The 24,273-nt window shown below is 36.0% G+C and overlaps 1 protein-coding gene across 6 annotated transcripts in view; it reads left to right on the top strand.

Moving 5' to 3' along the window:
- SYT1 (synaptotagmin 1) overlaps positions 1-24,273 on the top strand; it is a 1,262,805-nt gene that overhangs the window by 222,588 nt on the left and 1,015,944 nt on the right. Inside the window, exons 4-5 of one of the 6 annotated variants that reach the window (XM_077111509.1) lie at positions 15,546-15,681; positions 17,852-17,955. The exons of the other annotated variants lie outside the window; for them this stretch is intronic. The gene's annotated coding sequence lies outside the window, so the exon portion shown is untranslated. The remainder of the gene's footprint in view (positions 1-15,545; positions 15,682-17,851; positions 17,956-24,273) is intronic. 6 annotated transcript variants of the gene reach the window in all.

The following is a 24,273-nucleotide window of genomic DNA, read 5'->3' on the forward strand; positions in this document are numbered from 1 at the left end:
TGTGTGTATGTGAATATGTGTGTATTTAGTATATTTGCCATCTAGGACTTTAGTATTTGCTTCAGAAGAGAGTGTTTTAATTGTTTCTGTCTTGAAAATGGGCACACCCTGTCAAGAGAGGTAGTGATTCACCTATTATACAGAATGAGAGATTCCAGGTCTGCTGATCATCACAAAGCAGTGTTTCCAATCAAGCTGGAGAGTGAACACTTTTAACAAAAATGTTGCTTCTTCATCTATAGTTGAATAGGAGAAAAAAGATGGCTGCTTAGATGTTATCCTAACAAACCTAATCCAAAAGATCCCTTCTCCCTTTCTTCAGTTTACACCTCATTTCCTTAAGATGTCTGCTGGAGACAAAGGGAATTTCATTCAGGTGTGAATGGCCTGGAGGAAATGTTAATTGAGGGCAGTGGTGTTGTGCAGCAATTCACTGGCTCTGTTATCTGTTCAAATTTGTTGATTTACTTGGGAAATGAGAAATGGAAAGGGGGGTTTGTGGAAAAGCACTTGCACTTTTCTAAATTTTTGTTCCCTGCTGAAAATGGAGGTGAGGAAGTTAAAGGATACAAAAGACAGACATAGGTCAGAAGAACTATCTAGTACAGTAAGTGACATGCTCATTTTCTCTCTGAGTAGTACATTTTTGTTCTCCCTGAAGTTTATCATCAGGTAAATGAAATGGCAACTTTCTCCATTCTGGGTGCATCTCTCTCTCTCTCTCTCTTTTTCAAGCAGAGCTAAAGAGAAAATTGACTTTATTTCAAGAAATGTAGTCAAGTGTAGTACGAGAGTACTACCTGAGACAAGCATTAGGTGCTCTTTCAAGCTATTTCACAACATAGCCCATTTTTCTGAAGTCAGACTAAATTACTTAAATAATAATGAGAATACCCTGTTTCAAGGTCAATTGTAGTGATTCTGACTCATTTTAACAAGTGTAGTGAATTGGAAGAATTGTTGGATTAGCCCCATAAAACACAACATTATTTTAGAGAATAAAGCTGAAATGCTGACTAACAAATTCACCAAATAAGTGTCTGTAGGTGTAGTGGCCACACACAGGGGTAGGGCAGGTGAAAAAGTTTTGGGGGAGAGCATTCCTTTCCCACAGTGCTTAAAAATAAAGACTACCCCTTGTTTTTGAATATTGCTTAGCAAAATTTTTCTATAAAGGGCCAGATCGCAAATATTTTAGGCTCTGCCAGGCCAAATGGTCTCTGTCACGGTTACTCAATGTTGTCACCACTATAAGAATAGCTGTGCTCCAATATTTACAGACACAGAAATTTGGCTTTCATGTAAGTTTGCATGTGTCATGAAATATTATTCTTTTTTTTGACATTCAAAAAGGTATATTCTTAGCATGTCAATTGTATAAAAACAGGATTTGACCGTGAACCATAGACTGTTGGCCCCTGTTTTAGAGCTACACTATTCTGTGCAAAGTCTAGTGATGAATTTCAGTAAAATTTTAGGATGGGTCTTAACTGGAAATTTTGTTGAGTTAAAAAAACATCAACAACAACAAAAACTAAGACAATGTTTCAAATTCAGCATTGTCAGTCTATATTACATAAGTCTAACTGGCAAAAATTAAAAGTCTAAAATGGCCCAAAAAATAAGAATAAGAAGAAAATATTGCCTTTTGTAGATTGCTTTAAACTCTGATTACTAAGAAATCAGCTCTTAACATAAAGAATTGCATGCTCCCCGCCCCTTGATGTAATCAGAACTTTTGTTCCAAAGCCCTCTTGCTAACAGAGACTGACACACTGTCTATTGGATTCATGGCACTCATTTCAAATACAAACCCTTTTGCCATCTCTTTGAATACAGTTGTCACCATTATCCAATGCTTATAATATGCCTAGGCTCTGTGCTAAATGGTTGAGAGATATCATTATATTTAATCCTCACAACATCACTTTGGGAATGCTTTTACTGTTCTTACTCCAGAGGTGAAGAAGCTGAGTCTTGTAGGGCCTGCACAAATTGTTCTAACCGTCTGCTAGCTAAGGATGGACATGGGTTATGAACCAGTGCTGTCTACTTCCAAAGCCCAAATTTATGCTCAACTTTTTCCTCTACAGAACTGAGCACAGTATCTATAATTCTCTGAGAACGCTGAAGTTCCTCAAGCTGTGAAAGTCTTTAAGAACAGATTTCATTTTTGAAGAATGATTGGCTATATAAATTGATTGAAATTTTGGATTCCTACTATGTAATAGGCACTAGTGTTTGGCAGATAAATTAATGTGATTCTTGTCCCAAAGGATTTGTCAGTCTAGTAGAAGGTACAGATACCTAAACAGCTAAATGTAATTCCTCACTCTAGCAAAGGGAGGTATAAAGTAGGTATAGAAACTTAGATCCGTGAGTGATTGATTTTAATGGAGAATAATAGAGGGCTCTGTAGATGTTCATGGAGTTAATGAGATTGATCAGAACCTTGTAGGATTGAGCATGAATGGATGAGTTCTGCCCCCTAGATTGAGTTATTTATAGCTGTAGTTTCTAATATTCCACAGTTAAGGCTGCACTTGGTGCCATAATGTTTGGTTCAATTCATCTGCAACAATTGCAGTTTTTTCCCCTGGGTGTACCTTTTTGAGCATATGCTTTTTATTTTCTGCCCAAATAAGATAAAACAGCAAAAGCTTTCCAAAGCCAGATCAAATGCTATCTTTCTTTGACAGAAATCAATTAGAGCATCAAATAGGTAATTGCTTATGTATCTGAAAGCCACCATAAACGAAAATGGAAAGAAAAAGAAGCATGAAAGTAAAATTATAGAAGGATATTCTTCATTCAATCAATTATTTATTCATTCAAACACTTATCATGGTAAGTACCTGTTGGCTGCCAGTGATAAATAAAAAAAAAAAAAGATCCCCAGATTGCTAGAGTTTATATTCTAAGACAAGGCAAATGATAACATGTAAGTACTAAGTAAGAATTTAGAGGATGAAGAGTGATCTAAAGAACTAAAAAAATAAATTATGATAATGGGATAGTGAACCAGAAGAAGGGGGACACTTTCGTTATGATAGCCAGGGAAGTCTGTTCTAAGAAAATGACATTTCATCTGAGACTCCAATGAACATAAGAAGCCAGCTATGGACAAATTAGGTGTCAGAAAGTTCTGGGCCAAGGGAACGGTAGATGCATGGGAAGGAGCTTGGTGGTTCATTCCAGAAACGGGAAGAAGTCCTGCTTGGTGAAATATACTTGCTGAAAGAAAAAGGTGGCTATGAACTGAGGTAGGAAGTAATATCAATCTTCCAAGTCATATTAAGTGATTTTGATTTTATTTTAATTGCTCTGGGATGTTTTTAAAGGATTTCATGCAATGAAGTGATGTTATCTGATTTATGATTTTAACACTCTGCCCTTATGTAGAAAATGAAATTTAGTTGAATAAAGGTAGCAATCTATTGTAGGTAACTGTTAATTCCCATTACAGGTAGAAATGTTTTGAACCAATTGTCTGAAATGAGAATGGTAATATTTCATAATTCTGAATCATTGTAATGACCCCGAATTCAATGTTCTCTTGAATTTTCAGAGTAGTGAGAATTAGAAAATTTGCAAATAAATATGCCTATTGACAAGTGGTCCAGTTTGTGCATATGCGCCTCTAACATTTATGAAAAGATTGATTTCCTGCTATCATAACTGAAATCACACTAAAATGTTTATTAAAGCCTATCATCAGGTTTTAGTGGATATGATTTATAAAATATTCATTGGCTGTCTTCTTTGGGCAAAGCACTTTCCTGTGGGCCAAGAGCAATCTGAAATTGCACAAGACACAATCCCTACCCTCAAGAGGGTGATTTACTTTCTGCGGAGAGGATCATAAAGAATCAAATTTTCACAAATTTTGTGTAATCCTAATGAGTGTGCTGCCTTTGTTTATGTTGCTAGCATTTGCATTGATTCCTTTCTTGATTAAATATAGCATTTAGCTGGCCAGCTGTAATTAATGGACCATTTCCAATAGCATCTTTTAGTGTGACGACTAGCACTTGAGAGTGCTCTCTCAAGACTCCTCTCATCATAATTCAAATTTCTTCATAAATTCTGAAATCACAGTGTCTCTGGGATCAGGGTCTGGTGCAGAGCTGGTGATCAGTTAAGGTTTGAATGAATGATTCCATATGCTGTGGAACAATAGCTAACATGTATTGTGCTCTTTCTTATAATAAGTACAGCACTGCCCCAAGTGCTTTTACAACGACCTATGAGGGAATTACTTTACTTTTCCACATTTTTTTTATACCTGAATAAATAGGTAGAGAATATAAGTAACCGTCCCATGGTCTTATAGCTAGTAAGCTGATGGAGTAGATGTCAAATCCAGGCAACCTGACTTAAGAGCCTGCACTGAGCTGAGTCCTTTGTGCTTTGTCCTCAAATATCTGAATCTGAAAGATCCAGGTCCTTTGTCTTACCAGGGCATGGGAATCTTGCATCTGTGCATCTCTCTGGTCAAACCTTCAGTTGTGCTCCTTTCACATTTCAGGCTCTTCACAGCTGGACCATGCAAAGTTCCCTGTATATCCCCCTGGCCCATGTGTCTGATCTTTAGAAGGGCAGGTTTCATGAGCATGTGATCTGTACATTTGCATAGGGTCCTGCACTTAGAAGCGTCCTGTGCTGGTTTAATTCTCAATAGCTTTTAATTCTTAATAATGTTATCTTTGAACTCTCTGTTTTATATGTGAAATTTGAAGGCACAGGATGCAAATGCCTGAGCAGTGGCAATAAACACGATGTGTGATCAAATTTACCTGCTGCCCTATTAGTGCATAGCATTCAAAGTGCCCCATAAGCCCTGACTTTGGATGGACCCACCATGTGTTGAAAACGGACGGAACTCCAAGTGAGGCAAATGTGTTGTGTTGTGGCTACAACTGAGTCAGCGGGGGCATTGACAATCCAAAAAGGTCATGTCTCCCTAATGACCTGAAACTTGCTTCAAATGCCTCAGGAAGTAAGTGGTCTTCTAAGAAACATGAATGACCAGAACCCAAACATATCCTTTTTAACCTGTGTCACTTCCTTATATTAGCCAATCACTTATGCTGAAAAAATAATAATGTAGAAGGAGATGGAAAGATAGAGGACAACCCATGGTTCCTCTTCTTTTTAGTCCTTTCTTTCTTATTAGTAAGCCAAACATAGAAGTTTTGGGGAGAATGTGTGTATATCAAGAAATGAAATAAAACAGATGTTAGGTTTTTTACAGCATTTCCACTGTTCTTGTAAAAACAAAATACATATGCACATACAAGCTATGAAATAAGTACTGAGTAATTCAGTGATTCTGAATATGAGTTGTTTTAGTTTCCTAGGCTGCTTAAGCAAATGTCATGAAATGTGTTGAGTTAAACAATGGAATTTATTCACTCACAGTTTTGAACCCAGGAGGAAGTCCAACTCAAGGCATCATCAAGGTGATGCTTTCTCTCCAAAGACTGATGTTCTGCAGCTGGGTGCCAGTGAGCCTTGGTTCCTCTGTTACATGCAAAGCACTTGGCAGGTCTCCTGGTCTCTCCCTTCTCTTCTAGGTTCTGGTTCAGCTTCTTGCTTTCTGTGGCTTTCTCTCTGTCTGCATTTCATTCCACTTATTTAAGACACCTCAATCCTGATTGAGGCCATGCCTTAACTAATAGCCTCATCAAAAGGCCCAATTTACAACGGGTTCACACCCACAGAGATAGATTAGACATAAGAACATGTTTTTCTGGGGTATGTACAGCTTCGAACAACCACATGAGTTAAATACTCTTTTAAAACAGGTATTGCTCAATATAAAGAAGAATGGTAAAATTCATCTAATAATTTAAAATTTTACTTTTTCTCTACTTAGAATAACATTAAATAATAAACAATATGCGCCATATAATGCGGAGAAAGACTGCAGTAAAAAGAAAATGTTTGATTATTTAGTATCATCAATGATACTTTTATCCCCTGCTTTTTTGAAGCACAGACTCCACATTTTCATTTGGCCTGGAACTCCACAAATTATCTAACCAATGCTGTCTACTACACATTGTTGCTGTAATCAGCAAGCCAGTATTCCTGTCCCACCTCTAACCCATCTGACAAATAGTTAAGCAAACTTCAGATCTCTCTCAGACAGTGCTTCTTCAGTAATGACTGCCCAACCTCTCAGATGTGTTAAAAATCTCTGTGTTTTATTTCGAAAGAACTCATACTGTTATGGTACATCATATGCCTTCTATAAAAGCAATGTCCTTATATTGTAAGCATTCACCTACGTATGTTTCCTACTAAATGTAACTTCCCTGTGGTTAATACTGTTTTTCAGTCATCATTAGTCCTTCAAAAATACTTATTGCGTGCCTATGACACACCAGTAATTCTGTTTTATTAATGTTTTTAGAGTGTGCAATCTGTAACAAATGATAAATATGTTGTAGGCAAATAAATGGATAAAATAAACAGGAGCTATAAATGTAGCTGAGTAAACCACAACCATCGATATGGATTAGAGAAGAAAGAGTAAGCCTCAAGTAGAGAAGTATATTTATTCATGGTGATTTTATCAGTTACCTTTCATCCACACATCTTAGTTCACTATCAGAAATTTCACCTAGGCTTCTGGATGAGTTACATCGGAGTTATCTATGAGTCACCACATGGCAAACCTGTGACAGCAATGGCAGAATCCTGGATGGCAATGTCTACCAACAGAGAAGTTAGCCATGCTACCCTTCAACTCTACAGGGTTCATTGTAGGCAAAGCGCAGATGACAGCAGGACCCTAGAAGCTGCTAACACATAATAAGGAAAAGTGTGCTTTAAATTATGACCTTAGAATATCCTGGAGCATAACTTTAGGCAATAGGACATAGATTTGAAATGTTGTAGGGATGATAGATACAAATATCTAACGGAAGATGCAAAGAAGCAGAACCATAGACAAAAAGTTGCCTTGAATTCAGGCATTGTAGTTTCAGCCCAGAAGGATTTCATACAGTTGTCATGGTAAAATTACCAAAGGAAGAAGGCAAAGGAGGTAAAGTGAAGGGTAGAGTGGAATTAAGGGTGGAAGGTGAATCTACAGTTATGCTGATGCCAGACTGTGGAGCCTCTTGTATGCATTGCCAAAATGTTTAATAGTATTCTGAAGTCAGTGAAGTAGTCAAGGGAGGATTTAAATAGTAGAATTTAGTGATTATGTTAGCAAAAGGACAGAGTAATAGGATACAGTTTTAGAGCTAAATGAATTGAAGTGAGCAAAGTAGATATTTGGGGAAGAGATTTCAGACAGACGGAACAATAAGTTAACAGTTCAGAAATTATAAGGTGCACAAAGTAGCTGAAATGGAGGGAACAAGAAGAGATTTATTGGTAATAAAATCATGGAGATGGTCAGGTTCGCATAGATTGTAGTTGGGGCTTTAATATTTATTTTAATTGCAATGGTAAAGTGTTAGAGGTCTTTGAATGGGTGAGTGATATCTGTTTTGTATTTAAAAAGGATCACTTGGTTATTCTGTATGGACTCCAAAAGTTGAAGGAGAAAGGCCAGTGAGATGGTAAGAGAGAGTGATTGCTCAGATTGGATTTTTAACAATGAAAGTGGTATTGATAAGTAATATGATTCTAGATTTTTAAAAATTAAATCTGGCAATATTTGCTGGTAACTGGATGCAGAGTTCAAGACAAAGAGAGAAGGTGATATAAAAGTTTTGAGGAGTCAGGTGAATGTTGGGGCTTGGGTGGAAAAACTGTAGTAGGTAGTAAGGCAACTTCGTGATGGGGGGGGCAAAAAGTTCATGTTTGATATGTTAAGTTTGCAATACTTATTTGATACCCTGGCAAAGTTGTCAACTCATCAGTTGTATATAATTTGAAGTAGAGATGAACAATAGACAAAGGGAGATCCATTGGAGAACAGTATGGGAAAAGAACAAGCACACACATACACATACACACTGCAACCACGGAGAGAACAAGGTATGGTAATCCCCCTAGACACCAGACTAGGCTATGTATTTAATTATATTATTTAATCCTGCCTTTTCCCTATAAAGTTTCTCCATACCTGAAGTCAGCACTTCCCAGCTTTTTACAGCTCTTCTACTTTCAAGAATAGAGCAAATAATCAGTGTAGACAAAATCTGAAAAGGATAGCAAGCATTATGTGGCTCCTAATTTAGGTCCCTTCTCTTTGTATAGAACTTTTACAGTTTCGTAGTTGTATAGTTTTGATATTATTTCATTAATCCCTGTTTCTTTCCCTGGAATTTAAGTTCTATGAGGACAGGGAGTTGGCCTGCTTTAATCTTAACCCCAGCTCGCAGCACAATGTCTGGTAGAATTTGAGTACTTCAGTGACATTTGTTAGATGAATTAGTGAGTGAACAGAAGACTATGGTAAAATTCACTTGATCTTCATGGGGCAGCCCTTCTTTGCTTTTCTCAGATATGGTCCTTTGTGAAGTCTACCCCTGGGTCCCTATACAACATTCTGTTATTAGATTCAGAAGTATGACCAAGAAATTTGAAAGTAAATTTGAATTTGGGGACTAAAAATGATAATCTCTCTAGAAACAAATCCCATAAACTCTTTATTACATTCCTTTCTTTATTCTTAAATAAATGTTGAATTAATTAACACCATGAGCTTGACCTCTGCATTTCTGTATCCTTCATGCTTAACAGAGGGCTTGGTTCATAGCATTATGGGATATTCTTAGAAAATATTTATTAAATATGAGTCAATCTTGATATGATTGTGTAATACTTTAAAGCTTTGAAAAGCACAAAATCTGCAAAGTGATAAGTTAAAAATGCCCTGTATCATAGAGCATATGTTAGGTTTTATATTGTTCGTTGCCTTGTAGTGACAATTTTAACACATAGAAATTTCAGGTGCTTCTTTTGACCTGCCTGACCTTTCTTTTAGATGTGATATTCTTCTAGACATAAGATAAAGCAGAAGTTTGAATATAAGTTTTACAGAGAAAGAACATAACTGTGATAGGACAGCATGGGCCTTGCAGAATTTTTTCAGTGAAGTGAAAAAGGCTTTTCAAAGCTCAGCAGTTGCTACTATATATTTGACCCACTGATTCAGCCTACAATTTCAGTTGTTGTGCAAATTTTGATAGACTACAACACCACCAAAAGAACAGTATTCACTTACTGAACCTTGGCTCTTGCTGATAGAATATAAAGTGTAATAGCAAAGAAAATTTTAGGCTGAGACTTCAGCTGCAAAAGACAAAACATGTGGGTGGCTTCTTATGACGATCACATACATTTCAATGGGAAAATGGAAAGTCAGAGTTCAAGACTGCCATGGAACAAATCTCAAGGTAGACTCAAAATAAAAATGATTGTTAAAGCTACCGTGGACAGTACAGAGAGAGGAACAGAGCAAAAATGCTTCACGATGCTGAAAGAAGTGAGAGACAATGGTTTTCCTGTCTCCCATGTGCTTATTTCTGTACCCCCCAAAGTAAGGTATGATGCTGTTGCGATAATAATAAGATAGTCCTAATGAATATCCATTAGAGGATAGTCTGTTTTTGAGATTGGTAAAATGATTTTTATGTGGAGTTAAGGATATCATCCAAGACACTGACTTGGGAAGCTAACTAATTGGTGGTGCCATTCAATGAGTTAGGGAAGAGGAAAATGAAGTTTCTGGTAGAAGAAAGGCGTTTTGTAGACATGTTCTAGTAAAGGTGTCTGTTTTGTTCACTATTGCATAGCAAATGCCTAAGCACAGGCCTGGCTCCTAGTGATTGTTAAATATATACTTATTGAATTAATTAATTAATTACATAAATGAAATGTTAAGGCTATAACTGGAGATATATCCAGAGTTAGATACATATATTTGGGAATCATCAGTAATTAGATAGTAATACATGGAAATTTAAAAAGTCTTTATAGAGTGCATATAGAGAGAAGCTACAAGAGTCAATGAGAGACTCTTGTAATAAACTATGTTTCTTACAGGCAACAGATTATTTCTCTGGAGTCCTAGAGTTGGGAAGACCCATTTAGGCCCTAATCCAAGTATAGGACTTTTTGGAAATGGTGTCATCAAGAATGAGAGAATGTTCTTGACAGCTTAGTCTTGTTTACTGTGAAAGGATGGAGAACAAAAAAGAGCAGTGGAATAAGATACATATTTTGAGCTCCATTTGTTATTGTGCTGTTAGTAGTTTTCATGGTTCTCTAATTTAATCACCATTTAAACCTTAAGGTGAATGCAGAACACATATGCAGCTGACACTCTGTCTGTTCTAATTGGTCAGACCTCTCTTCTGATCGGTTGGAACCTGTGCATTATTAATTGTTCGATAATTTAAATATCACCCTTGAAGGTAGACTTTTAACAAAACAGAAAACTGAGTATGGAGACTGAAAGTTCAGGGTCACAGTACTGGTATTTATTTCAGCCCAGATGTGAACCCACTTTTGCCACGAAAGCCCGAAATCTTTCCTCAACCTCTTGGCATTTTCCCTTTAGTTTTTCCATCCTCAATAGGATGACACTTATTCACTGAGTGTCAAGAACACTGAATATATTGACTGTGACCTCTGTCATGTTCACACCCTAGGCAAGTGCCAACTCAATGGGAGAGTAGTTGTTTCTAATTGGAACTCTTCATGAAAATATTGTGGAAAATGCCTAATTCTGTGTAGATCTGTGAAATCTTTCTAACTCGTCTACCCTCCTCCTTTAGCCTTTTTTCCTTATTAGAGAAGTTGTGGGTTTCCAGAACAACCATGAATAAAATACAGAATTCCCACATACCACCCTATTCTTAACACCTTGCATTGGTATGGGACATTTGTTACAACTGATGATGACAGTGCATTTTTATAATCATACCATGAACTACAGCCCTAAGGTTTAGCTAGGACTCACTATTTGTGTAGTGCAGTTCCATGGATTAATTTTTTTTTTCTGTTGCCATATATACAACCTAGCATTTCCCCTTTAAACAGCATTCAGATATATATTTTAGTGCTGGCAATTTTGTCCACAATATTGTGCTGCCATCACCATCATCCGTTACCAAAACATGTCCATCATTCCAAATAAGATCCCTGTATGTTTTAAGCCTTAATTTCCCATTCCCTATCCCTCTTCTGTCCCCTGGCAAACTATATTCTAGATCTGACTCTATGAGAATATTCTTATTCTATTTATTTCCTATCAGTGAGATCATACAATACTTTTCCTTTGTGACTGGCTTATTTCACTCAATATGATGTCTTCAGGGTTCATCCATGTTGTCATATGCATCAGAACTTCATTTCTTTTTATGGTTGAATAATATTCCATTGGATGTACATACAATTTGGCTATCCATTCATCAGTTGATGGACAATTGGGTTGCTTCCGCCTCTTGGCAGTTGTAAATAATGCCACTATGAACATCAGCATGTAAATATCTGTTCAAGTCCCTACTTTCAGTTCTTTTGGATATATACCTAGCAGCGGGACTGTAGGGTCATATGGCAATTCTACACTTAGCTTTCTAAGGAACCACCAACTGCCTTCCACAGTGACTGCACCATTTTATATCACCATCAGCAATGTATGAGTGTTCTTATTTCTCTACATCCTCTCCAAACACTTGTATCTTTCTGTTTTTTAATAGCAGGCAGCCATTCTAAATTGTGTGCAATAGCATCTCACTGTTTCCATTAGCCATTTTAAGTTAAAGAATGTGAAGAAGGTGATTTAATACCAGCCTCCTCTCTCCTACCTTGTACTGTCCTCTTGTAATTGCTCTTAAAGCAAAACAAAAAAGAAACATTTTAACCACATAATGTCCTTCCACAAAAAACCCGCTATTTGTATAACAAACAGCTGCAAAGCGGACTTTTGTTTCCTGTTGCTGTATGAATGAAATAGAGAAGCGGTAAGTTTTAAGGGTGCAGACAATCACAAAAGTGGTATTTCAATAAAATAGTGAATAGTATAGTTAAATGGGATCTGGAATTGCTCTGACGGGGAATGTTCAGAGACAGAGATGACAACCACTTAAAAGCATTCATTAAGGTAATTTAAATTGCTTGCATAATATGGATAAAACATTCTATCTTCTTCAATAATGAGTAACAAGTTGAAAAGGAAGCACCTCACTCTCCTGGTACCAAAATCTGTTTTTGTTTCATAGGCTGCTTGAAGCAAATGCCATTAAATGGGTTGGCTTAAACAATGGGAATTTATTAGCTTACAGTTTTAGGCAAGGCAAATACCCAAATCAAGTCATCGTCAAAGCGATACATTCTTCCCAAGACTGTGGCATTCTGGAGCTGGCTGCCAGTGACCTTTCGTCATTAGTTTGTCACATGGCAGGGCACAAGAAGGTGTCTGCTGGTCTCTCCCTTCCTTCTTGATTTCATTGATTTCAGCTTCTTGCTTCTGCGACTCTCTCTCTCTCTGTATGAATTCCATTTTGCTTATAAAGGACTCTAGTAACAGGATTAAGTCTCATCCTATGTGAGGTGGGTCACACCTTAACCAAAGTGCCTTATCACAAGGTCCTATTTACAATGGGTTCACACCACAGGAATGGATTAGATCTAAGAACATATTTCTCTGGGAGTATGTACAACATCAAACCACCATGGAAAGATTGAGAAAATTCCATCACCAATGAGTCCATTGATAAAGTGCAACTAAAATTTACTTTTTATATTAGTGTTATTAAAAATAAATGGGGGGCAAGGGGGCAGGCAACAGTGGCTCAGTGGCAGAATTCTCACCTGCCATGCCGGAGACCTGGGTTCATTTCCTGGAGCCTGCCTATATCAAAAATAAAAATAAAATAAAATAAATAAATGGGGGGAGAGGGCTGTGGTGTAATGGTGGCTCAGTGGCAGAATTCTCGCCTGCCATGCCAGAGATCCAGGTTTGTTTCCCGGAGTCTGCCCATGTAAAAATAAAAATAAAATAAAAATAAACAAGGGAGTGGGAGGGTAGTTCAGTGGTAAAATTCTCACTTGCCATGAAAGTGACCTGGGTTTCATTCCCAGCCCATACACTTCCCACACAAACAAGCAAACAAACAAATGAAAAACCAAACCAAACAAAAATTTAACAAATGAGGCTGCAATAAGGGGAGACTCACATGGAGAAGGAATGAAATGTGACCCGGCAATACATCGTACAAAGGAAAAAAAATAGTAATCAAGCAGAGAAAGTTTTAAAATTAATTTTGATCTAATAATCCCAATTTTATCTTTTTTTTTTTTTTTGGCTGAAACTTCTAATAAGGCCTTTTTTTTTTTTTTTACAGTTAAAACCAAATGACTGCGTATACTTTAGATTTAGAGACTTTTTTTTTTTTGCAAGGACTGATAGGATGAATTGAAAACATTTTTGTTGGGAAAAAACAGCTGTAATGGCAATAACATCACAAACTTACAATTCTAATTAACATTGCATTAATTAACAGCACATAGATTAAAATTCAAGAAAATATATGCTTATGTGTTTATGCATATGTTTGTGTGAGGGTATATTATGCAAGTTTCTCAGTGTCTTGGTAGTTTTAATTATTTCTGAAATTTATAGCCTCTACTCATTTGATCTTATGAGCAGAGAGACTATCTGGTGAAAGAGTGAGTTATATCCTTAAAATATCACTAACATCAGGCCTAGTTCTGCATATAAATGTGGATATTAGGGTAAGTGAAAGATAGAAATTCCGGAGTTAGCGTCAGCTCATCTATCTCTCTCTCCTTCCACAGCCTATCATTCTAGAAGTCCAAAAGAGTCTACTAAATAAATGATTTCACATTTTTCTTATCCTCTTGAACTCTATTCAGATTAACTCAGACTGCCCGTTCTGGATTTTGACTCTGCTATCACACTCTCTTCACCCCAATTTTTCACTTTCCTACCAGGATTAATTTTGCTATAAATATTTTGTTTGTTTCTGACACTCAGCCTTCAATCCCCCCCTTTTTTGGGGGGCGGTGGGCTTTTCAATGAAGGCACCAAACTCCCTTCACAACAGTTACTGTCTTAGGAGGGTATTTGGTCAGGCACAACCAGTCTCCCCTTACCTCCCCTAAATAGTGATTTATGTTCAGGGAAGAGCAGTTACCAAATTGTTAACATCAGATTGCATCTTGGGCCATGCGTTGAAGTGGCAGGGAAGCAGGACTCTCATCTGCTTAGAGGAAAACCCAAAGAATATGGCTCTGCCTATCTGACCACTTGAAAGTACCTGCTTATGTTCAGAGGACAGCTCAGCAAAATGAACACATTTCCTTTGGATGAGAATTGAGAAAAGATGTAGCTGTAGCACTCTGGCAGCTTTCTTGCCACCAGGTGGAGCCTGAGATAAAACCAGGCTGGAGGAAGCAGAGCTGTCATGATTTGAACTGATTCTAGCATATATTGAAACTATGCCTGGAGATAATTTTACTTGGGATGTTAGTCATTTGCAACCAAGTAGATCCTTGTATGGTTAAATTTTATCCACCCAAAAGATAGGTTGAAGTCCTAACCCTGAGTAGTTTAGAATGTGACCTTTTTTAGTTTAGTATGTGACCTTATCTTTGCAGATGCAGTTGGTTAAGTTAAAAAAAGTTAATAGTGGAATAGGATGGGCTTTAATCCAGGAAGTCTGCTGTCCTTATAGTAGAGCATGGGACACAGAGGAGGTGGGACACAGAGATTGAGATACATGGTGGAGAAAGCCCTGTGAAAACTGAGGCAGAGACCAAAGTTAGGAAGTGGCAAGGAAGATTTTCTACTAGAGCCATCAGAGAAAGCATGGCCCTGAAAAGGCCTTCAGTTCAGGCTTCTTGCCTTCAAAATTGTGAAAGAATACATTTCTATTGTTTCAAGCCATTAAATCTGTGGTAATTTGTTATAAAAGCCCTAGGAAAGTAATCCAGTTCCTAACTAATCTGTTTTTAGACTAAGATGAAAACAAAATCCTGAGCAGAGCATTCGAAATACTTTATATAGGGAGACTTCGATCACTGTGCTCAGCTTTAAATCTCTCTGTTCCGGAGTCAGGCAGTCCAATGCCCAGGCAGGTGCAGTCCCCACCATTCACCTATCCTTTCATAATATTTTGTCCTTGTGTCCTTGGTAACTTCCTAGTCCTCTACTGACCAGCTCAAACATCACCTCTTCCAGTAACATTTTCCACAACTCCCAGAGAAGAATGACATGTTCTCTTGTTCTGGTTCACACAAGTTTTTGCTACTATTTCTATTTTTGCACTTACAACCCACCTCTTTCTTGTTATTCCCTCTGCTAACAGCTTCATGATTCTAAGGGCAACACTTTCTCATTTTCATGTCTTTATTACCTAGTATGATAACACAGAAAGCTCGATAAGGCTCAATAGATGTTTGACGAATACATAAATAAATGCCCTAAAGTATCCAAAAGTATCATCTTACTTTGAATACCATGTTAAAATGAAAGGAAATCTTAAAGAACAAAAATTTAGCCATTAATAGTCCTTTGGAGTTTCTTTAAAAATTATCAACTTTCTTAGCAGGTCAGCTAGAACCATCATTCCTCCGAACATATACTCACAAACATCCAAAACTTGGTTAGCAGAATCATAAGGACGGCCAAGTCAGCTACGGATTCCTAGGCCTTACTCCCAGTGATTTGGATACAGAACATCTAGGGTTAGGTCCAGAAATATGCATATTTTAAAAGATGCCTAGATTTTCAGACATGTTGGGAAAACACCATAGTAAAGAATTTAGAAAATGGTACCTTAAAGTGGTAAGTTTGAATGATGGAGTAGAGGGGATCACGAAAATTGAGTTGATCCTTTTTTTTTTGCCGTTACTTTATTTTGAATGAAGCATAATTACATCCCTTATAGATCTGTAGTATGATTATTTATAAATCTGTTGACCTACCAAATTCTGAGCTCATTGAGGATTGAGATCACATATTAAATCGCCTTACCTCTAGCCAATACCTAACAAATAGAACCATTTTACCTCTAACTCATTTAGACCTTATCCCACTTTATATCGAATATACTGCAATGGACCTACATCCCACAGTTAATTCAATACTTGCTGTGGTATTTTGAAAGGACTTTATAATTTTGATTTTTAAATTATTTAGCTCAAGTAACTGGTTTCAGTTTAAATTGACTTGGGGTGGGAGATGGTTGTAGAGAATCTGCATTTTATACTTGGAGGGAAAAGGGGCACAATGAGTAGCAAGGGGGGAGAAAGGATGACATGAAATTGGTGTCATAGGTCAACTGTTCTTCACCTTTTGCCCTGGAAATTGTTTTTTATTTTGCTAATAATATAGTCTTTTGTGATATATTTTCAAAATACAAATCCTTGATTCTGTGGTTGAATTTAGGGAAAATAATTTACTGATGCTTTTACTTAACTTGCCTTATCGGTGTTTCAAACTAAGCTAGGGACTTGTTTAATCAATGCATAAGATGCTTGGGGTTGTTTTGTTTTTCACTACATTTATCAATTGCAATCTGTGTGTTTTAAAAGATTCTGGAGGTGATAGCAATGCTATCAGAGTTAGCAAGAAGAGGAAAAGTCACTTAGTGGCTAATAATCTGTTGATAGCTTCAGACCTGAAAACATTTTGTGAATTAGGTTAGATACACTAACATTTTGAAGAAACTGGAGGATTATCTTTTATGTACATTAGTTCTACAAATGGCTAAGAAATAATGCCCAGTCACTAAAAATAGATCTATTTTTTTCCTGAAACTTTTGAATGACATGTTTATTAAATCTGTACTTAGAACTGTTCTTCCATTGATTTTTGTTTATGTTTATCTGTGTTTTGCCTTCTTTAAAACATTTCTGAAATTGCCTGAACAAAATTCTGATATAGAAATGTTGGCAAAAGCATATGTAAAGCTCTCACATCTGTAGTTCCCTGTCTTTGAAAGAAGTGTTTAAATGATATTCATGGTTGGCTTAGTTACCTTTAAGAGAAAAAACAGGGCTATTGCCCCAAATTCATAAAATTTTCTATGACTAAGAATGTGGAGGAGTTAAAAGGCAGAATTATAGGCAATTAAGTTGTACTGTTTATTATGAATGGAGATAGAAGATGTGTATTTTGACTTTTAAAGTTCACAGTTGAGAATAAAAGGGCATGTTAAATGTACATATGCTGAAATTAGTCTAAGTTATTTAGGGAAATAGATGCCACACACAAACTTGTATCGATTTATACTAGCAATTTAGCCATTTAAATTATTTAAAATAAACAATTCCATTATAAAAGTGTTGGGATCATTAAGAACTGTGTTTATCTTAGAAGACTGCTAACACAATATTCTCTAAAGCTAGACTTATTGATTTATGATAGATATTAAATAGGCAAACCTCTAAATTTCAAATTTAGCAAGTTTTAACCTAGGACTCCCTTCCCCTAAATTATAGTTGTTTATGATAATGTCCAACCATCTTCTCAATGATTTCCACAAAACAGGATTAATGAAATAGGATTTGACCCTAATAGTTGTAAGTTTTAACTGAAAGCTCAGCCAAATTGAAATGGTGATACTTTTCTGTCACTCCCTCTCCATACCTTTTCCCTACACATTCACCCTACTATACCCAGTCCTGTGTCACCCAGTTTAGTTTGAGGAAGACTGGATTCTTTGAGGAAGACTACATCTTCATTTTATAGTTACACGGATGTTATTTTGAATTAAGTGACTAATGAATGTGTGCATAAATGCATGAATGAAATGACAGCTATATATATATCAGTGATGGAAATGTTCTGGAGACGCTTTTATGACCGTCAATAACTGGGCTACAGCACTGATCAAAGGAATTTCTCTTTCAGCAAGGAAAACAATTCCAATGCTGACAACCTGCCTTTGACATAGAGCCTTTTGGCCCACGTGATGAACTTCACATAGTCTGATTGGATTGATCACATTTAAGACAGTGTGTATTAAATCATGAAAATGCCAGCTTTTCAGAGAAGGCTGTGAATCATTTTTAGAATAACATAGATATCAGGTTCTGGGAGAGAGATGATACTATAGTTGAGCGAATCTCTTTGGAAAACTATGTTAGGAAAATGTTATTAGGCCCTTTCTTATCTGTAGAAAGTAAGAAGGGATAAGTCTGGATGGCAGGATTTCAGGTAGTCTTATTTTCTTCCTTTTCATTTTTGTATTTTATTTAGTTTTCTACAATTAACATGTTTTGCTTTTGCAATCAGTTTGAAAAGTGAAAATGAATCAATGAATAAGAATGTCTTTTATTTGATAAAGTTACTAAAAAAGGCCATTTTAAGAATATATATATATGTAAAATTTGGGACATTTTACAAGAAAAGTAAATACACTTCAATCATTATGTAAATTATATATAAATGGCCAAAGTAAAATATTTCCCATTTGGTTGTGACTTTAGGAAATAAATGTTAAGGATAAAATTTCCTAAAGTGTGTTCAGCAGAACATTAAAATTCCAGAAGTTGCTAATAGACATTCCTTAAAACAAGATATTTCAGTCAGGATTCTCCAGAGAAACAGAGCAAACATATGTAAATAAACATTTATATGCCTATATATGTGAATATTGAGATTTAGTCTAGGAATTGGCTCATGTGACCTTGGGGAATGTCAAGTCAGAATTCTGGAGGGCAGATTGCAAGTTGGGAACTTGAAGGTTTTGATGAATTCCCCAAGAGAAGCTGGCTGGCTGAAGTAGAGATAGAAATATTCTTTTTTCTGGCTACTGAAATCATCAGTTCACCTTTTAAGGCTTTCAGTTGACTGGATGAGACTTCTCTCATCACTGAAAGCAACCTCTTTTGTTGATTGTCTGTTGATTGTAGATGTAATCACCCATAGATGCAACAAGCTGACTAATGATTTAAATCCATGAAATACTCTCATAGTGGTTAATCTGGCCAGGACTTGCTTCACCAAACAACTGGTAACCTTAACCTAGTCAAGTTGAGACATGAACTTAAATATCATGGAAAATCCTAGAATCAACCAAATTTGGGAAACTTGAAATTTAAAGGAAAAAAATCATTTTTATTTTATCTGTAGCTAGTTTCTTAGAGCCATTTCATATAATAATGTGCATTGCTATTCTCTGAGAGGAGATATAATGTGCAACCTTATAACCTTCCTAACCTGTTTTACCAAAGAACCCTGCTTGTACAGAATTATTATTAGCATGGCATGACACAGTTTGGGGGGACAAAAAAATATGATGGAAGATTTCTGCTACTACATTGCAACAAATGGTCGGTTGTCTTCAATTTTACTTTTACTTGGCTTTAGTTCACCTTTTAAAAGTTCTTCATATCCTCAAACATAAAATTATGTTCCATTGCTTTATTTTTATATCTGGCAGATTAAAACAATGTATCTTTTTATAGAAAAGTTGCTGCAAATTGTATTCTCCAAAACTTGAGACATATATAGAGCACATATTAATTATTTATTATTATGAAAATTTAAAGGGATAGAAAAAGCTACAAATGAAAAGATAATTAATGCCTGTATAAGCACCAGCTTTAAGAAATAAAACTTTACAATAAAGCTAGAATCCACTTGTCCTCTCTTATTTCTCATCTCAAACTCTGAGAGATAGGATTTCTCTTAAACTTTAAAACCTAGAATGTATGTCTTTATATTTTTTACCACGAGTGTAAATGTAGAATATTTTTTACTTTTTTCCCCTTCGATAGTGATCTTGTGAGTTCTGTGTTTTCAAGGCCACCATAATAAAACACTTGGAATGGGTGGCAAACTCACATCTTCTAGTTGTGGGATTCTTTGTTTTGATCAAGACAGTTTATGGTTTAATATGTGGTTATTTATCATAAATGTATTATTTCTTCTTAAGAATCATGTTTACATTCCAGTTTTTTAATGCTGTTCTTATATATGCCTGACACGTGGGCATAGATTGTTTGTTTTGTTGGTTTAATCTTCTATTAACTTACACATATGTTTTCTCTGCTGATTCATTCACTACTAAGAAAGATGTTTTGAAATTGTGCATTTTGATTTAGCTTTGCTGAATTTTCCATGTAATTCTTTTGTTTCTTGCTTTATGTTATTTTTGGTCTATTGCTTTGTGCTATATTTGGGCCTATTGTTAGACACAAACTAATGCATAATTCTTATACTTTCCTGATATAAGTATTTATTGTGTTGTCTGACTTTTTGTTAGTGATGCTTTTTTACCATTAAGTCTAGTTTGTTTGATATTAATATTACCATGACTGCTTTCTTCAGGCTTTCATTTTTTAACATTTCTGGGTCCTTGTATTTTATATATGTCTCTTATAAACCCAATGTGTCAGTTTGAATCTGTTGTGTACCCCAGAAAAGCCATGTCCTTTAATCCTCATCCAATATTGCTGGGTGGGAGCTTTTTGATTATCCATGGAGATGTGATCCACCAAATTGTGGGTGGTAACTTTTGATTAGATGGTTTCCATGGGGATGTGTCCCCACCCATTCAAGGTGGAGTTATTTACTGGAGCCGTTTAAAAGGGAAATATTTTGGAAAAAGATTTAGAGCCTGTGCAGCCAGAGACCTTTGGCAATGAAGAAGGAAAATACCCCTGGAGGGAGCTTCATGAAACAAGAAGCCTAGAGAGAAAGCTAGCAGATGTCCATATTTGCCATGTGCCTTTCCAGTTGAGAGAGAAACCCTGAATGTCATCGTCCTTCTTGAACCAAATTGTGTTATGGATGCCTTAGATTGGACATTACTTTAGACTTGCCTTAATTTGGGCATTTTCACAGCCTTAGAACATGTAAACTTGCAATTTAATAAATTCCCCTTTTTAAAAGTCATTCTTTTTCTGGTATTTTACATTCTGGCAGCTTGCAAACTAGAACACCCAATATAGTTAGAATTTTTTTTTAAATTCCCTCCAAATCTCTATTTTTTACCTGATAAATTTAATTAATTTATATTTATTATGATTCATGGATAGTTTGTCCTCATTGCTAATAGGTGCTTTTAGATTTCTATTTATCCTGGTTTTTTGTTTGTTTGTTTTTTTTTTTCATTTTTTATCTTAAATGCCTCCATTTGGAATGTTTCAGATTTTTTTTACATTATATTTTTCCCTTTGGGTTTGGAAGTTATATCTATTTCTGTTCTTCAACAGTCACCTTAAAATATTTAACATGAGTATGTAACAAAGTCTAAAGTTAATCAAAATCTCAATGCTCCTTCTGTTTAATTTGGAATGTTTTACTCCTGACAGAACAATCTTTTCTTATCTATAAATTATTATTAATGAAATTGCCTTATGCAGTTATTGTTTGCTTACGTTCACCCACACTATGGTTTTCTTTGATCACTACTCATTAATCAAAAAACAATGATTTTCTTGGATCACCATTATTTCAGGCATCTTATTTTTTCCTTTCAGGCTCAGTTTATATATTCTGTCAATACATTGTTCAAAAATTTCTTTTTTGAAGATCTATTGGAGGTAAATACTCAATTCTTGTATATCTGAAATGTCTTTCCTTCCCTGATAAAAGTTTTCCTTAGTGCATAATTCTAGATGAACAGTAGTTTTTATTCAGAAATGTATAGTACTATCCTACAGTCTTCTGGCTTCCATACTTACTGCTGAAAAGTCTGCTTTAGTTTATATTGTGTTTCTCTATAAAAATTTTTTTCTCCTTCTGGAATCTTAATATTTTTTTGTCCTTGATGTTCTTCTGTTCTCCTATGAGGGGTATAGAATTGAAAGAGAGAATTGACCATAGTTTTCCTGAGTCACCTTGCACTCAAGAAGCTACAAGCCAATGCCCGATCTTCTGTCTATTACAGACAAGTTACTATACCCTCATTACCCTGAAAGTGATTTAACCCAAAGAGTACTGGAAAATTTTGTTATCGCCCTGCCCACATTCAGTCCTACCCCTTGCCTCTCACATAACCCCACTTTCTATAAGGTGAGGAAATTGAAAGATGTTTAGACCAAAGCAGGAAGTTCAGGTGGAGCCCCCCTGATGGACATTGCACTGAGAAATGAACAGCTCCCTGAAGATGTGACAAGCAGGCAACAAAAATGCCCTGACTTTTTGACAACTGTTGGAGCTCATAAAATAACCCAACTTTTCTCCTTAGGTCATAATTCACAGACTGAATCAAGAGAGGACAGAGTTAGATGAAAATGACCATTAAGGCATTTGAAGGAGCTAGGTATGTAACAGAGAACTTTGGGAACCACAAAAAGGAATTGACTACACTTTTCTTGTACAATATGTAGAGAGCTGGGTCATTAGGGCATATTAGGTGCTGTGTAGGTAAGTAAACCAGTAATGCAATTTCTCGTAATTACTAATTTGGGGGAAGGGTATATTCCTAAATTTATAACATGAGCTTATTTTGAACCTGGCCCCTCAAAGTTTTTCCTATTAATTACTTTGGAAGCAATATGTGCTGCTTCTCTTTAGGTCCAGCCTTTGTCTAACCTGAGCGACCATCACCTAGACCAGAATTTACAACCAAGGACTATTGTCAAGTCCCTGCCTCTCGCCCAGAGCATTCAGGCTCTTCACCCACCCAGTCAGAACTTTCCAATTTCCATAAGCCCATCAGCTCATGTTTGTGGGTTGGTTTGTTAGCTATTTATTGCTTTCACTCATCTGATTATTTAGTTGTTTGGTAGACGGAGTAAGGGAATGCTTCAATCATTTCTATAAATCAGAGGGTTTTTTTTTTTCTGTTCCTTAATGTTTACTATTTATATTACTATGATCTGAAACATTTGTGATTCTAAGTTTTCTTCTGTAATTAAAATAACCGGCATCATCTTGGTGAAAGACTTCTTTAACCCTAAGCTGTGTGGTGAAATGATACTGAAAATGGCCTGTCAGCTCTCTGAAAAGGGCAGATACATGAGCGCTTTAGGAAAAAAGAATGGGATTTAGGCCTAAAAAAGTCAAGCAGGTTCAAAACCAAACACAGCAATTGATTAAATGGAGATATTTTATAGGAACTGTATAAATAAATAAAGGTAGATGTTGATGTAGACCGGAGAGACAGAAATGGAATGTTCTGAGAATTAAAACCACGTCTTGAAACATTTCTTTTTTTCCTCTCAAAGGCTGATGAACACCCAGTTGGAATATTGCAGTGCATTTGCAAAGTAAAAATGGAATTTTCATGAATTATGCACAAAGTTCCTAACTACACACAGTTTCTTGTCACTAAAACTATTGTCATCCACCTCCACATCTAGTCTCTATATCCTGAAAAAAGGAAATTCATGCCTTTAGATATGCAGTATCAAATTACAGGGAAGAAATATGCAGAATATCCAGCTCCCTACATCTGAAACTGGAGCACTAAACATTAAGCATTGAAGGTGCTGTTCTGATGAAAAACACTATATCCCCTTTGATTTTTACAGTGGTTTATGCTGTCTGGAAATTATAGGGTGACATTTCAAAGTAACATTTTAGAAGGGGAAAATTGATATCTTAGACGAATATTGCTTTTTGCATGCACTAAGTCAGAACGGATGTTTGTTGTTGTTGTTGTTTTCCGAAATGATAAAATTCCCTTTAGTTTGGATTCTATCTCTGAAGGCAGAACAGGAGGGATAGAAAATATCATGTGACTTAAATACATCATTCTGTTTCTCAGCTCCCAGTTCTTTCTTTACAACATGGCCCTTGAAAGACTGATTTTACTGCTGCTAAAGAAGAGAAGCAGTTTCAGAAAGAACAGCAGAGAGGAAACAAAGCTAGAATTCTCAAAGTAAGGGCCATGAATCCTGCATAGAACATGACACAGATACACAGATTTGTTCCACTTCATTAAGTTACATTGAAGTTGTAGAAGTTTGTAGTACTTTGCTGTACATAGATGCCAAAATGATATATATATTTTAATCAAATTGAAGCATGATTATTAAAAGATATGAAAAATAGATAAATAATTGCTGTATAAGAGAGGGTTAGGAAAATGTGAGCTTTGTGTTTAGACTGGAACTGGTTTTAAATCCCAACTCTGTCATTTACTAGTTGAATGTGGGCAAGTTACTAAGTCTCCTTTCCTACATCTGTCATCCAACTGGACTCATACTGTCTATATCACAAGGTAATTATTTGTGATATGAATAGTGAGGATTAAATAAATTATTGGCAAAATTAAGTATAATAAAAGAACTCAGTACAATGCCTAGCATGCATGTAAGTTCTCGATAAATACTGCTTATTATTTTATTTATTATTGTTGTAAGATAAATTGATAC

This window comes from Tamandua tetradactyla, chromosome 7 (assembly GCF_023851605.1).
Source record: "Tamandua tetradactyla isolate mTamTet1 chromosome 7, mTamTet1.pri, whole genome shotgun sequence".
Taxonomy (NCBI): domain Eukaryota; kingdom Metazoa; phylum Chordata; class Mammalia; order Pilosa; family Myrmecophagidae; genus Tamandua; species Tamandua tetradactyla.